At 39.5% G+C, this 12017-nt stretch overlaps 1 long non-coding RNA gene across 1 annotated transcript in view; it reads left to right on the top strand.

The window, feature by feature from the left end:
* The window catches only part of LOC123001304 (uncharacterized), a 72162-nt gene extending 70562 nt beyond the window's left edge, over nt 1-1600 (top strand). Inside the window, exon 4 of the long non-coding RNA XR_006410055.3 lies at nt 563-1600. This is a non-coding gene — a long non-coding RNA (uncharacterized LOC123001304). The remainder of the gene's footprint in view (nt 1-562) is intronic.
* The last annotated feature ends 10417 nt before the right edge of the window (nt 1601-12017 follow it).

The following is a 12017-nucleotide window of genomic DNA, read 5'->3' as shown; positions in this document are numbered from 1 at the left end:
TTACCCAGTTCCTTAATGTTAGGTAATCAAATTTCTGGTGGTTCTTCCCAGATTTAAATGTATGTATACACACACACACACACACACACACACATATATATATTTATATTTATATTTAGCATATATTAAATAGTAAACATATATTTATATGTAATTCATATATTTATAGATAGTTAATATTAGATATTAAATGTATATAAAAAGTTCTTTTCCTTAATCAAATCTTTTCTAAAATCAGCAAACAAAAATATATGTCATTCATGTAATGACTGCAGAGTATTACAGAATTTTCATGGAGTATTATTTAGTTAAAGAGTTGCTTATTGGGGCGCCTGGGTGGCACAGCGGTTAAGCGTCTGCCTTCAGCTCAGGGCGTGATCCCGGCGTTGTGGGATCGAGCCCCACATCAGGCTCTTCCGCTGTGAGCCTGCTTCTTCCTCTCCCACTCCCCCTGTGTTCCCTCTCTCGCTGGCTGTCTCTATCTCTGTCGAATAAATAAATTTAAAAATATCTTAAAAAAAAAAAAGAGTTGCTTATTGATGGCCATTTTGTTTGTCTCCAGGTTCATTACCATAAAATTGCTGCAATGGCCACCTGTGTGAATGACCGTGCAGTAGGTACATTGTGATTGCCATTAAACGCTGGAAGAAAAGAAGGCACAGGACATTCAGGTAGCTTGCCTGGGATCACTTACTTGCCTAGTGGAATGAAACTACAAAGGCAGGTGGCCTGTGTGAAGATCCCAGGCTCTTACTGCTTATGTGTTTCTAGTTAGCAGAGGTGGCTCTACTCATAGCCTTAATGTCAAATATTTCAAGATGAGCTCTGAGTTTTAGAAGTTCCAGAGCTTTTTCCTAAGTAAAAATGTGCGTAATAAATATTAGTTTATGACTCAGTAAATGCCACTTAGCTCTTATCTACATGGAATAAAGAGAACGGATTCCTATAATTTTATGCTGAAAGGTGAGACGCCGGAATCAAGACATCCTTGTAGCAGAGACATTAGTGATGCTTTGGAAACCAAATGTCAGTTTAGACTTGAGAATATAGAGTTGCATGGCTCTTCAAAAGAAGACAGGAGGAGTAAACTTGTGGGAGAAAAGATCCAAGGGAAGAGGGGGACAACCAGGAATCTGGAGCATATGAGAAATAGAAGCAGTGTGATATCCCTAATAGAGCATACTATGATAGCAGAAAAGCACTGTCGATGAGGGATGTCTCATCTTCATTTTACATCTCTTTTGGCACCGTGTGTGTGTGTGTGTGTGTGTGTGTGTGTGTGTGTGTGTGAAAGATAGCCTGGAAAGGAGGCTGAATTCCATATGTGGGTTGGCAAAGAACAGAGGAATAAAGACAGTTATAGGAAAGTTTAGTGGTACAAGTGAAATGGGGTTTCTGCCACATAGGAAGTTGGTGTTTTCAAAAGGGATAATGAGGGGGCACCTGGGTGGCGCAGCGGTTAAGCGTCTGCCTTCGGCTCAGGGCGTGATCCCAGCGTTCTGGGATCGAGCCCCACATCAGGCTCCTCCGCTATGAGCCTGCTTCTTCCTCTCCCACTCCCCCTGCTTGTGTTCCCTCTCTCGCTGGCTGTCTCTTTCTCTGTCAAATAAATAAATAAAATCTTTAAAAAAAAAACAAAAAAACAAAACAAAACAAAACAAAACAAAAAAAAAAAGGGGGGGATAATGAGAGTACCTACCCTGCCATGAGAACTTGAAGACATCTTATGGACAGTATTAGATTTCCTACAGAACCTGAAAAAGAAGAACTCCTGACATTTATTTAATTACCTTAAGGCAAGTTGTCCTCTGCTAACACTGGAACTACAAAATGATTTAAGAGGCAGTCTAAGGAAAAGACATCCACAAAAGAGCAGAAACCTCAGCCAACTGAGAGGGGCATTTGGAGAAAACAAGACAGAGCAAAGATGGCAGCTAAGCACTATCCCCCTTCACTTTCTTTCCTTTGTTAACATTTTTGATACCATTTCAGAACTATAAAAATTTGCAAAAATAGTACAAAAAATTACTAGACACCTTAGATCCAGACTCACCAAATGCTAACATTTAATTACAGTTTTTACTACAAAAACTTAATCGTCCCACTTTCTAGGTCAGTCATGATATCTATCGTTTATCTATTGAGATATACATAATTTATATATAGTAACATACATTTTTCCTGAACTGTTGAAGAGCAATCTGCAGATAGGATACTCCTTTATCCCCCCAAACTAACATATGTATTTCCTAAAAATAAGAAATGATTTTACATAATCACAATACAATTACCAAATCAGAAACTTAACATTGATGTAATGCCATTATCTAATCCTGGGGGTGGAAAACTCATTCAGTTGAGGGTCAGACAGTAATTATTTTAGACTCTGCAAATCTTTCTTGCAACTACATATCTCAGCTGTTGTATTTCAAAAGCAGCCAGAGAAAATATGTACATAAAAGCACATGGCTATGTTCAGTATAAATTCATTTTCAAAAACAGGTGGTAGGATGGCTTGGCTCATGGGTCACAATCTTCTGATCTCTGATCTAACACGTAGATCTCACTCAGATCTTCCTTATTGTCCGTGGAATGTCACTTATTGGAAAAGAAAGTAATTTTACTCTTATATTATGAGTCTCAGACTTGGAATCGGTCATTTATTTAAAGGAACCTTTGCTCCTTTAGGTAAGAATGGTATTTAGAAATCAAGATATGTGAGCAGGTGTGGCCATTGTTGCTTGGTTTTTATTGCTTCTAGTTCCTCTTAATGGGCAGAGCTATCATCTATCTTCCCATGAGTTCACACTGACACCTTTAATTCCAATCCAACATGGCAAGATTTATTCTATCCTTCCTTCTATTTTCCATATATGTAACTCTCTGATAGGAGAAACCTGGGTCTCATTATCCATGACACATTTACTTATTTGTTCAATCCTCAGACAAACAAAACTAGTTTTAGCATTACTAATACACATTTAAGGGGAAAAAAACAACTAAACCTTAAAGCCTAATATTTGATTTAAATTATTTTTGTCTTTAGCCTGAGGGGATTAGTCCAAACACTGCCTTGAAAGTTACCTGGGTTAGCCCTTGCCTCACACTTCCTGTTTGCTATGTTTATATTCATTTGTTTCCATTAATACACGGTTTTGAATTTCCTCCTATATTTGCTGACTTGATTTATTTAGTTGTAGAGTACATGAAACATTGCCATGATTTCAAAAGTCAGTATGGTACCAGAAAGAATCGAGAAGGCATTCAACTCCTTTCCATTCTTTCCACCATTTTCTTACTCTTGTCCAGTAAATGACCCATCTGGTTATTCACTGATTTATTCTTTCTCCATTTTTTGTGCTCAGATGAGCAGACACTTGCATATTTATTTTTATTTTTTATTTCTTCTTTTCACAATATAGGTGGAGCAATATGGTAATTTATCATATTTTGCTTCCTACATTTAACTATATCACATGGAAATCATTCCGTGTAAGTTCCCAGACATCTACATCGTTCTCTTTTACAGCAGCCTAGAATTCTAATTTTGGATGTGTCCATTTACTTTCCAGGTGTGAGCACTGAGATTGTTCCGGATGTTTTGGGATTACAACGAAAGCTCAAATGAAAAGTTTTCTGCAACATGCATTTTCATAGGGTCAGAGGTGTAATTTTAGGATAGATCCCTAAAAGGGGGATTACGGGCTCAAAAGAGAAACATGCTACATTTTCTCTTCTTTTATCTTTCTAGATAGAGATTTTGCTTTTCCTCTTCAGCAGGTGTGGTGCCAAATCCTTTTCTACTTAATCTGTGCAGTGGTGAGCGTATTAATAAGACCGTAGTACATACTTGCTAAATGAATAAAGTTCTTTCAGGTATGGGAAAGTTGTTGAGCGGTGAATCTTCCCTGCCTTAAAATCCTGGAAAGTAGAAGTGGGTTGTAGGGAAAACTCTGAAGGAAAAACAAGAAGTGGGCCTCACAGAAAATACCAAAAGGTCAGAGCTCACGGGGTGACTGGCTCAGCTACCAGTTGCAGGAGAGGCTAAAACAAGCTCTGGGCGGAAACGGGAATCAAGGGACGGACATCATCATTTTCAGTCCCATCAGTGCCCATGTGAGCAACATCAGCAATAGCGTTTTTCAGATACAAAATACCCTACACAAAATCAGCTCCCAAATTTAAATCCTTTGCAGAAATTGAACCTGGGCTTCAGAGAACACAACAGCGGCTTATGTAAATTTCTGCCAATTAAATGGGTAAAAAATATATGAAAGCTGTTGAGTCCCATTGGATGGATTTTGTGCCTTTTTTTTCCCTACAGAAAATAATTAAAGTAGTAGGGAAATCAGTCTCCAAAGTAGGAGAGTCTGTTACTTCTTCACCGAAAGAAATGGACAGAATCATAATGCTTACACAGGCTCTCATGTAGCGAGGTGCATCAATTTAACACAAGCCTGTACCAGCTTTAAAAAAATCTATTACAAGCTTCTCCCTTTCATTATTTTTCGTTGCTTAGTTCGGATTCAGAAAAATGTGAATAATGCATAAGCTCAAATGCTCTCCCCATTATGGTGAGTAACTCCACAGTGAAGCTGCTTATTTCGGCAACTACATATTGCTGAGAAATCTCTCCCAGACCTTGCAGCACGTCTCTATAATAAGGTGTCTGCCCCTCTTTAAGGCCAACCTGTGTGTTGTGAAATCCTGTTTTATTTTCTAACACTTAAATTTATTAAAATGCTCTTCTGTTAATTCTATGATTTCCCTTGACAGTCTTTTTCCACATATTGCCGGTGCTATTGGTTGCCCTACCTTTGACACTTAGGAAAATTTGTTAGGTTTCCTATGCGATCTGACTTACTCACCCTGTTTCGTGAATCCCTTTAGAGCCCTCAACATAGCTGTTATCACCTGCATTTTGCAGACAGGGAAGTCGAGGCCCAGAGATGTTCGGGACCTACCTTGTCATGACAGAGCAAAGGAGATCACGGAACTGGAGTTTCCATGCGACAACAGTGGCCACATTTAACACGTACGTGGACTTGCCTTTCGCCGTCCTTGCTGGGCGACAATGCTGTTGGACTCACAGTTATCATTTGACCGAGCCAGACTGTGAGGATGACTTGTAGGTGTCTCTCTTCCTATCGTCCTTATGGATATTAAATAACAGTTGCCCACGAGAGTAGAAGTGGCCTCCTCCGCATGCTGATCGTCATTAGAAGTCCAGATTTAGAACATCCCCAAATAGAAATTTCTCCTGTAGAGCTCACTTTCAAAATAGTCCCCGTTTTATAAAAGCGTACCGTTCCTAAGTTTCTAGTACAAGCCAAGCCCTGAGCTGTGAATTCTATGTAATTTGTGCCCTTTCCCCCCGATGAGTCTCAAACTCTGGGCAGGTCCGACAGCAACACTTGGATGCCCAGCTGTCCCTTCTAACTGTGAGCATCCCTCCTTCTTGAGCACCTGCTTCCCTCCACTTGCCTGCATCTTTGGCATGTGCACCAATATGGCCTTACTGCTCAGGCCAGGACCCTGCGGGTCAGACTGGATGGAGTATGTTCTGATCTCCTGCATCCAATTTATTGTTAAGTCCTGTGGATCCAAATCCTAAGTAGATCTTCAAGCCAACGGCTTCTCTCCATCTTTGTTACTGTCACCCTAATTCAGATCCAGGTATTTCTTACCTCACTTCCTGCTTTCACCTGCTTCAGTGTCTGTGCCTCCAGTCCAGGCTGGACGCTTCGTCTCAGGGCGGCAAGGGTGGTCTTCCAAAAACATCCATCAGATCATATCCATCTCTGCTTGAACATCTTCCTACTTTTCCTAAGTGGAATCCCATGGTCTTATCAGAACCCTGCCTGATTCTTCAGTCCTATCTCCTTGCTTGTTTTCCTCTACTTGTAATGTCCTTCTTTTAGTTCCTTGAATATTCTAAGGTTTTTCTGGGCATGGGGACTTTTATTGCTGTTCTTTCAACTTGGAGCACTCTCCCTCCAAGCTTTTCACACAGAAGACATTCTCTTATTCATTCAAATGTCACCTTCTCATGATGCCTCTTTCACCTACACTCTGTCATATCTCAGTACATATAATATACGTATAGTAGATGCCACCATCTATATATTTCTTATTAATTTGTTTATTGGCTATGGCCATAAACCAGGATGCAAGCTAAAGAGAAAAGGGTCTGCCTACCACATCTAGCTAGTAATAAATCGCCGTTCAAAGAAGGCGTTGAATGGAAGCTCACAACACTTCTATGAGACATAAATTATTGTAACCTCACTTTGGGGGCCAAGAAAATCAAAGTGCAGAACATTACAGGAAATTTCTGAGGGTCATAAATCTAGCAAATGACAGTGCAGTGATTTAGACACAAGTCTGCTAACCCGGAGACCAGTCACTAATCATTTTAATCATATGTTCTGCTTAAAATTATTCTGCTTCTAAAATAAACGACACTGAGCTGGTATTTTTCAAACACCCTGACCCTGGGCTTGCACTTGACCTGTAAATCAGTTTGGAAGGTAAGGACATTATACTAACGCGGCTCAGTAAGCCCTTGGGATTCAAGCCCGTTACTTGGAGCATCAGAGTCTGGGGTGAGGCTGTGATGTCACCACCTCTCCTCCATCTGAGTAGAAAGTTCTGGAATGGCCAATTTATTTCCCAGGTCATTACTAATCTGGGCAGCCTGGGCCTGCAGGTACCTCTGATAGATCTACTTGTCACAATAATGAGTCACTTTCTTACAGTAGCACAGATTAGGGGGGAAGTGTTTTTCCACTAAATCACTAGGGAAACGATTTTCTGAAGATATACAATATATCATTTCAGGTTATAATAAATCTTATAACACCATAAAATACCACAGAATTTGCCTAGCTATGGAACTACATTTCTCCCTACACCTACCAAAGATAGAATAATTTGTCAACAAGGGCTCCACATAGAGTTTCTATTAAAATGGCTGTAACTTCCAGGATCATCAAGGAATTTTTATAACGATGCAAGGGAAATAATTTTTCTCCTGCAAGACATCCATTTGATTGATCTTCCCATGTCTATCTTTAGATATTTATTGGGTAGTTTTCATAGAAATTTTGAGAAGTTTCTATTTATCTATCAATAAATATATAATTAAAGAATGAATAAAAAGTTTTACTGAAAGTTCCCATTTCTACTAATTTCCACTATTTCCCAAAGAAAGCATTCATGGCAGCTCAGGAGTCCTGGATTTATTCTCTACTCTGTTGGTACATAGTTTCCTAATCGTAGAACTTGCAACAACTACAGTAGAAATCAGACACCAAGGTTATACAGTGGTGGATAAGAGCACGACTGTCTCTCAATGCAATATGCATTTTGTTTCCTTTTTCCGGTTGTGTAGTGAGTCTCCTGAAGGGCAAAAGTTTTCTGCCTGTTTTGGCCCCTTTCGTGTACATACTTTCCTGAAATTTATGGTAAAACATCCTCCAGGGGATTGCGGTGGCCTATTTGCCTATCTCTGTCACCCATGAGGTGCTTAGTCTCCAAGGCAGAGATGAGTCTTGGCCTTGTTTACGTCACTTGTCTTCACTTTGCATATCTGGCTTCACCTCTGCAATCATCAGTCAATGAGAGAATGAACGCTCTTTCCCCTCTTCCAGTTCTGATGAATATGTATTTGGCAAACAGCAACCGTTCATGGATTCAAGTTTTAGGTAACCAAGTGAAAAGGGTTGTTGTTTAAAGTGAACAGGGCAGACATGACCTCACTGATCCTGAGTCTATGCTACAGAGATCATTTAACTGCAATTACACTGGCTGGTAGTTCATCATTGCCTCCTACTGCCTGTCTTTAGAACAGCAAGAACAACTTTGCATCCTCTACATTAAAACCCAAGGGAGCCAATGAGGCAGCGGGATTCAGATTTCTAAATACAGTCCTATTCCTATTTCACCTGATAAACGAGAGTCTCAGATAAGGTGTTTGTAGAGCTAGGTATTTTCCACCATTAAAAGTAGTGCTCTCTGGAATGTAATTTTTGAAATGAGCAATCTTGCATGATTACTTCATTAAATCACCCAGAGCTAGAAAAGTGTAATATCAAAATAATTACAATGTTGGGCTTTTTAAAGTCTGTTCCTTCAAAAGTCAAATCCAGAAGATCTGGGTATTATGAATGAAAATGAGTAGGAGACACAGCTATGTCCCTCCGTTTCACAAGGGAGCTAATTTATAGAAAACTGAAGGCGAAATTTTATGACTCAGAACTGTTTCATGATCACATCTGTAGCAGAAAGAACCTCTTATCTCTGTAGTAAGTAAAAGTTACAGCATTGAAGTTACTGGCAAAAGGACACTGGCAATTTCTCTTTTCCTTTTGCACACCTAAGAAAGCAAATAGCAACTTATGCATTGAAATGTGTTTAAGATATTACATTGCTTTAAGAAAAGATACATATTTAAGATGTGTGTTAGTAAGAGGGTGGCGTTGAAACCCGACGTGTCTTATGGCTGGGGAGTGGGCGTTCGTCCGTGGCTGGTAGGGCTAAGCAGCACCGAATGGGAGTGGCTAGAGCTCCTTCCCCAGCTCGCCTCCTGATGAGCTTCATCATTCGCTTGCAGGCATCCTGTTCCGGAGGCAGGAGAACAATATATGTGTGAAATGCTTCCCTCCCTCGCTGGCATCCCATTGTTGAAAGTGCCACAGATAATTAATGGAGATACTAAGCGACTGGCATTCTGCCTGCTGCTGACCTGGCAGGAAGTTTCTGGGAGGGAGTCAGAAGGGCATGGCATCACCTGCCAACTAGCCTCCTTCTCCAACAGTCAAGCTAATAGGGCTGAGCTTAGTTTAATAGAGCCCAATTCTCTTTTTGGTTTCCTTGGTTAAGATTGTGTGCATATTAACCCATAACAAAGGGAGGTCTCTCATTCTGCCCCGTATTTAGATGAGGTCACTACGGTATTGAAAGGTCAACTACTGGCAGAACCGTAATTCAAGCTCTGCCCCAGAGTCTGTGTTTAAAACCCCGCTCTATGCTGGTAAGACTTTTATATGGTCATAAATTTCAGTAGAGGAAGTTCATGCTGGATTAGTCATTGGCTTCTAGAGGTCTGATGCTAACAAAACTCTGTAAGGCTATGTAGGAAAATCTAGAGTTCTTTCCTCTTATTTTGTATTTATTCAAATCAAACGAAGGAGACAAATAAACTACAAGCCATCAGATGAATAAAACTATAGCAGAATGAACTCTCCACTCTTTCTTTCTTTCTTTCTTTCTTTCTTTCTTTCTTTCTTTCTTTCTTCTTCTTTTTTCTTTCTTTCTTCCTAAACCAGGTTCCTCCATGTAGATAACATCATCTATAATCCATAAGGACTTAATCTACTTTCTGAGTGTAGAATTCTGCTATGGGCAGAGCAGAGCTGTGAATTGAATCAACACCCAGAAGAATTGGGGAATGGTGTTAGTGGAGAAAATGTCTCTGTTGAGCAGTGTCCAGAATGGAAGTGGTGTTCAAGGACACCTTAGGGACATCCAACACAGCCCTGGCGATGACACATTAAAGCCTCTCTGGCTCTGAGAATAATTTCCCTTTGATCACTTTTCCAGTCCTTGCAAGGCACAAAGGTATTGTCACTTTAACACAATTATATGAATTTATTTTCAACATTTCTGTCAAGACTTATTTAAATGCCTTTTCTCTTTTCTGTATTTGATGCCTTTGCCTATTGGTAACATTATTGTGTTGTTTATTTGAGTAAGTTTTGTTTGAGCTGATTTACACCCCCCATATGCCATACCCCCCCCACACACACATGCACACACACACGCAGAGGCTTTCCTTGTTCAAGCCTTCAATTTTTCACACAAGCTTATTCACAGCTTTTATATGTGTTGAAATTAATGACTTTTGAAAACACTCATCTCGGGTAGGATCTTTTTCTGTAATTAGTTTTCTTTTTTACTGCTTTACTTTATCCATCCATAACTCTTCTATTTTAGGTCAAATAAAACTAGCAAGTAGGTCCAGAACCAGGTGGTTTATGATACTATAAATGTTTTTCTTATTCCGAATCTGCACTATTTCATTTCTTAGCTTTATCACTGTAGGTTGGGTTGCTCTCATTAACCTATGAGCCTCTAGGCCAAGGAAGGTGCTGTGTCTGTCTCTGTGCTCCACCGTGGCTGAAGCAAGTGTCCTCTCCAGATCCTTTCTGAACACGTAAGAGGCAATGGGAAGATGTTTCTGACAGATTTCATGTGAGTTTCAAAGGACCACACTAGATAAGTTCTAACATCAGAATATCACATGATTATCTAATAGATAAATAATTCTGAAATGCCACCACAGCGAGGGACCAATGTGTAACTAGGTCCTAAGTTACTTCAAAGATGTGGAAATCAATGATTGGTGTTATCACTTTCTAGGCTCTGCATATACCAACCTGCAACCCCCTTACTTCCCTCCACGCGTACCTAGAACATAAACAAAGGTGTGCCCACTCATGGCCCTATGCACCTACCACCACGTCCACTCAGTAGATGATATTAAAGACAAGTGAGCGAGAAGAAGGGTTGTCTAGTCGTGAGCACTACATCAAAAACTAATGATATACTATATGCTGGCTAATTGAACACAATAAAAAAATTTTTTTAAGAACCAAAAAACAAAAACTGTACACAGTTGTAGTCCGTGGACTTTGGAATTAGACTGCTTCGCTCCGACTAACTTGTGACCAAAATATCCCTAGGTCTCTGTTTTCTGTTTTTCAAAACAGGGATAATGAAGTTATCTAATTAATAGTATGTCTGTGATGATTAAGATACTGAATCTCAGAACCTTAGTGCACCATCGGATAGGAAGTATGAACACAGTAGACATTGTGCATGGCTTTCTATTTTTCCCTTCTAAATAATATAATTGAATAATATATGTTCCAATATGGTTTTGGTTGCTTGTACCTTTTCATACACTTGTATTCATAACTCATTACTGGAAAAAAATAACTCATTACTGGAATGACGCACAGATGGCATTGGAGAATTTCTGGTCTTTCAAAGGGTGTACCTACATGATAACAAGCCATTTTCTGTAAAAAGATACATTCTTAATCAAAAAAAAAAAAGTAGCAAGGCTATTTGGAACTGAACTTGCAGAAGAATGTAATTTACCAAAAAAGTCAAGGGCCCTGTGTTAACGTCTGTCACTAACTAGCTGTGTGCTCTTGGGTGAATTGCTTATTGAATTAACAGTTCATTAGTAATATGAAATCATTCTGCTAGATGTATACTAGCTTAAATGAACTGGTGGGGACCTGGCAGTTTCTATTATCAAGTCAGAATAAAGAATTTTAAAAATTCCAGGTCGGAAGGGATCTTACCTTATCTAGTCCAAAGATAGAAAACCAGAATGCCTATAGAGCCGTGTAGGTAATTAAAGTGAAGAAACGGTAACAACAGCTCAAGTAAGATGAGAAATAGCAATTAGTACTTAATGTTGGGAATGTATGAGAAAGCACTTTTATCTGTGGTTACATGGAGACAAGAAAATTTGTCTAAAGGAGCCAGTAACTCCTTGCCTCTTATTTATGTTGCCATAAATAACACAGTCCAATTTTGCCAGATTTTCTGATATTCAAGTACCAAGAGATATACTAAGAGATGCAGGAAATTAAGATTTTCATGCTTAATGTTCTAAATTTTATATGCAAACAAATTTGTATCTTTTTTTGAGATTTTTAAATTTATTTGAGACAGAGAAAGAAAGGACGAGCAGGGAAAGGAGAGGGGCAGACTCCCCACTGAGCGGGGAACCCCATGCAGGGCTTGATCCTGGGACTCTGGGATCAGGACCTAAGCCAAAGGCAGATGCTTAACCGACTGAGCTACCCAGGTGCTTCAATTTGTTTCTTTTTAAATAATATTTTACAGCCAAACAAAGAAATCATGGAGCTGCATTTAGCCCCCAAACCACCCAGTTGCCACCTACTCAAATACAGTTTCTCATGATGCTTGGATTTGGC

This window comes from Ursus arctos, unplaced genomic scaffold (genome assembly GCF_023065955.2).
Source record: "Ursus arctos isolate Adak ecotype North America unplaced genomic scaffold, UrsArc2.0 scaffold_7, whole genome shotgun sequence".
NCBI lineage: Eukaryota > Metazoa > Chordata > Mammalia > Carnivora > Ursidae > Ursus > Ursus arctos.
The sequence above is the reverse complement of the archived record's forward strand: the minus strand, read 5'-3'. Positions and strand labels throughout refer to the sequence as shown.